Genomic DNA, 5,258 nt, shown 5'->3' with positions numbered 1-5,258 from the left:
GACGAAGAAGGATCATTTTCCTATCCCTTTCACAGACCAACTGTTGGACACAGTGGCAGGACATGAACTTTATTCTCTTCTGGATGGATTCAGCGGATACAACCAAGTCCAAATCGCAGAAGAAGACCAATCCAAAACAACCTTCACCACAGAATGGGGGACCTACGCTTACCGAGTGATGCCATTTGGGCTCTGCAATGCCCCTGCTACTTTCCAACGAGTCATGATGGCTGCATTTCAAAATCATCTGCACGACTTCATTGAGGTATATTTGGATGACTTCTGTGTCTATAGTTTGATCCGTGAACATTGGGAACACCTGGAACAATGCTTTGACCGATGCCGGGAGTATGGGATTTCCCTCAACCCCGACAAATGCATCTTTGGGGTTTCTTCTGGAGTTCTGTCGGGCCACATTGTCTCAGCACAAGGGATATCAACAGACCCTGCAAAGATCGAAAAGATTGCAGCTCTGACAGCACCCACCAACCTCAAACAGTTGAGGGGATTCCTAGGCCATGTGGGTTACTACAGAAGGTTCATAGCCCATTTTGCAACAAAGGCAACTTCCTTGCACAAGCTTCTGAGGAAAGATGCAGAGCTTACTTGGACGGAAGAATGTGACAAAGCCTTCCACACTCTGAAGCAGTGTCTGATAGAGGCACCCATTCTGCAACCTCCTGATTGGACGAAAGAGTTCCATGTACACACTAATGCATCAATTGAAGGCTTAGGTGCTGTCCTCTGCCAGAAGGGCTCCTCGAAGTTGGATCAACCGATCTATTATGCAAGCCGAAAAGTCACTGATAGGGAACGGAACTATACAGTGACCGAGCTGGAGTGCTTGGCAATGGTGTTTGCCCTGGAGAAGTTTCGCCATTACCTCCTATCTACCCACTTTAAATTTTATGTGGATCATGAGGCCCTGTCCTTCTTGATGAACAAAGCAGATGTGAAAGGACGATTGATGAGATGGCTCCTTTTATTCCAGGAGTTCGACTTTGAGGTGATTACTAAGCCTGGTCGTTCCCATGTTCTGGCTGATCATCTGTCGCGTATCCCACAAACTGCAGACGAGGAGCAAGATGATCTAGACCTCCCTGATGCTTCCCTATTCTTGGTAGAGACTGTAACTCCCTGGTATGCAGACATTGCCAATCTGTTGGCAACCCAACAGTACCCTCCTGGTATCTCTAGTCGGGAAAGGAAGAAGCTCATGCTAGAATCAGCCCCATACACCCTGCTAGACGGTGCATTGTACAAGAAAGGCAAAGATGAAATGCTCAGAAGATGTGTTGCAGGGGATGAGATTGGGATTGTTCTGAAGGCTTGCCACGACGAGCCATGTGGAGGTCACTTTGCAGGAGAAGCTACAGCCAGGAAGGCTCTGCTAGCGGGATATTGGTGGCCTACCATCCACAAAGATTCCTATGATTACTGTAAAAGATGTGATGCTTGTCAAAGAATGGGGAAACCCACCAAGTCAAGTGCCATGCCACTGCAACCTATCCTTCCTTTGAAGCCGTTTGAGAAGTGGGGTATTGACTTCGTAGGTCCGATCGATCCTCCTACCAGAAGGAAACAGAACCGATACATCCTCGTATGTATGGATTATGTTACAAAGTGGTGTGAAGCTAAAGCCCTAAAGCGGGACGATGGTAACAACGTGGCCCTATTCATGTACGAGAATATCATCACCCGTTTTGGTAGTCCCTTAGAGCTGGTAAGTGACAGAGGCACGCATTTTCTCAACAAAGTCATGGAAGAGTTGACAGAGTTGTATAAGATCCGCCATCGCAAGTCCACTCCTTATTACCCCAGAGCCAACGGCCAAGTCGAAGTCACCAATTGCATCCTCTGCTCGATTCTGACAAGAACAATTTCCGCACATCGTCGTGATTGGGATGATCGACTTACAGAGGCCCTCTGGGCGTACAGAACCTCCCATAAAGCAGCAACGGGACAGACACCTTTCCAGTTGGTGTATGGAACAGAAGCTGTTTTTCCTGTTGAACTAGAATTACCCTCTTTGAGAGTGTCTATCAAAGAGCGTTTGGGGGATGATGATTCACTGCAACGCCGTCTTCTGCACTTGGAATGTTTGGACGAAATTCGTAGGATGGCTCTACAGTGCATGGAAGCCACGCAAGCTCGACGTAAGGCTTATCATGACAGTTTCATCAAGCATAAGGAGTTCAAAGCAGGTGATTTGGTCCTAGCCTATGATTCACGATTTGGCAAGTTTCCTGGTAAGCTCCAACAGCGGTGGATGGGCCCCTATAAGGTACTTGCAGTCAACCCTAATGGCTCTGTCCAAGTGCAGACCGTTGATGCCTCTGATGATCCCTTTCTGATCAATGGATATCGCCTGAAGAAGTACTTCCCTCCTTGGGGATCTTGACAATTACGGACACTTGATCCTTTCCCTCGTTGGCGCGGCACCATACTTGTTATAATGCTACTTTTGATAGCCGTTCTTCAGTCACTCCTGATGAACTGGACGCAACCCTCTGTCCCCTCAAAACCCCTTTTCAGCCTTGATCTCTTATCCTCTATTTTCCACCAGCGACAGTGGTGAGGTGGGTTCTGACAAATGGTTTTTCTACCATTCCCTTGCTCAATTTGAAGAAAAAAAAAAGAAAAAAAAAACATATCGGTTATGGGAGAAAAGGACTTAGGTCCCTGTCATGCCGACCTATTCTTCGAGAAAAGGTGGAAACACCCTCGGGAATAGGGGAAAATAAGAAAAAAAAAAAAACAAAGAAGAAAAAAAAACAAACAAGAAAAACAAATCTGTTATGAGAGAAAAGGAAGCAATTCCCTGTCATAGCAGGCCTCGTGCCAAGAAAAGGTGGTAAACACCCTTGGGCGGGAAGCTGGCTGTGGAAAAGGTGGTAACACCCAACAGTCCAGAAAGTGGATTCATTGATTGATATCCCTCGGATCCAATTCCGAAGCTGCCTCCCTTGGTACGCTGTGTCCTGGGTCTCTTTGCAAAGTGACTACCTGTCCTCTAGCAGACAACATGTTCCTATCCAATACAATATTCGATTTGATGGCTACCTCCCTGGGTACGCCTCTTCAACAATTGACGAAGCGGTCTTCATCGACAACCCCTTGAGTGCTGTGAGCTTTCATCCTAACTGGATGGGGAAGTGAGTATGGTTGCCCTCCTGTATCTATCCACAGAGCGTGAGACAGAGGGTGGGTTGAGTGTGACTGGAGTTTCTTCAATCATTTACCGAGAGGTGAGATTGAGGGACGTTACGACACTTGGAGTCAGGTATGTTTCCGTTTCCCTATGCACCCATGGGATGGGTTTTTACCGTCAACACAAGACACATCACCCTGTTCTGTACACTGTACTGTAAGGCTCCCTTGCCTTCCTCCTTGCACTTATGCCAGACGGGTTGGACGCACTACTGCACCATCAACTGTGCACCCTGGCATACTCTTTCTGCACCAATTCCCCCTTGTCGATTCCTCAACCGGGTATGAGATATGGATTTTAATCATGCTTCCTCGAGTGATATTAGTCATGGGGCGAGTGACTGTTCTTTCATTTCAATTGAGTGATTGTGAGTTGAGTGTAGTATCCTTCATCATCGACGAATTTCCTGCGATTCCTTCCATCAGCTACCTCCCTGGGTGCTGCCGCGTGGTCCCTGCCATGACGGTCGTGTGTCGAGAAGATGCCTTGGTCCCTCCAGCACCGACAACAACATTGGACGTGCCGTCGACACTCAACCTTGATTCTTGACGAAACGGGCCAAGTTTTTCTAACCCTACAACTTCTGTTTCTTAGTGATGGTCATGTTTTAAGTGAGGGGACGTTAGTGGATGGTCTATGGCGTGGTCCTAGGTCCCTGTTGTTCGGTTAACCCTATCCGTTAAGGTCTTAAGTGTGGGGACGCGTCCCTGCGCGTCTACCGTGCATACCTTTCTGCATATGCCTTATCTTGCTCATGCATGTATATCATGACTTGCTTTTACCCTAATGGGATCCCTTTCCACCCTTCCGGTTATGTTCCACCCACCCTTGGGGCTGTTTCCTTGCAGTTTTCCTTCATTCCCTGATTTTGAGGTCCTGCCATGTGAATGCACCCTACGTTCACCAAAGTCCCCATCCAACCTTATCGCCCTGTTCCTCTCTTTGAACTGATCATTTTTCCTTTTTACCTACCTTTGTTCCGGTGCACGGTTTTTGAGTTATTAATTTTTGAAGTATTTTACGCAATTTAGACGGTTTTCCATGTGAACGCACTTTTCTTGCTTCGGAACCGTGATCTGATGTCTAGCCCTGACCATCACTTTTCCCCTGACATTTTTCCTTTTTATTCCGCATCATTCCGATACACGGTTTGTCCGTTATTAATTTTCCGGGTTTTCACGACTTTTTCGTGTGTATTTTTGCTATTTTTCCATGTGAACCTGCCCTATTTGTATCGGAATTCCAATTTGATTTGACAGCCGTGTCCCTTGTGCCTTCCCTGACCTTTTTCCTTTTTCCTCCACCCTTTTTCGACTTCTGGATTTTTACTTATTAAATTTTAAATGAGTTTTCGGGAGTATTTTTGGAGTTTTTCACATGTGAACCCCTCTTACTTCCACCGGAACTGCGGTTTAACATGATAACCCTGTGCCACCCCTTCCTACGGACATTTTTCCTTCTTACTGCATGTCAATCCGGTGAATGGGTTGTCCGATATTAATTTCCGATTCCATTTTCGGGTTTTTTTTGGGTTTTTCCTATGTGAACGCGTCTTATCTCAGTCGGAATTATGTTTTGAGGTGATAGGATTGTCGGGCACATCTTTCTGCACAGTTTTCCTTTTTTTTGCACCTCATTCCGATGCACGGATCTTTTGATATTAATTTTTAAATTGCGTTTTTGGTTCGTTTTTTGTGTTTTTTGCACGTGACCGCCCTTTACCCCTCCCGGAACCTCCGTCATATATTTTTCTTGTTTTCCCCCTATCGTCCTGTCCACTTTTTGTTTTTACGCTATTTCGTTTTGATGTCCGGATTGGGAGTTATTAATTTTTCTTTCTTTTTACGTGTATTCACGCACCCGTTTTGCGCGTGAACGCGCCCTTTTTCGATTTTACGCATCTCCACGTGCCCCCGTCGTGTCCGGATGACCCGTACCATCATCCTGGTGCCATTTCGATCCCGTCACGGCAAATTTTTTTAAACCCGCCCCGCGCCCGTGCGCGGGACGGGGATACGCCCCCTCTTGACACTACCCAACCCCTTGG

Source organism: Lygodium microphyllum, chromosome 16 (genome assembly GCF_053477565.2).
Source record: "Lygodium microphyllum isolate KBCC chromosome 16, Lygodium_microphyllum_v1.1.10, whole genome shotgun sequence".
In the NCBI taxonomy this organism is placed as follows: Eukaryota; Viridiplantae; Streptophyta; class Polypodiopsida; order Schizaeales; family Lygodiaceae; genus Lygodium; species Lygodium microphyllum.
This window is presented reverse-complemented; position numbering follows the sequence as displayed.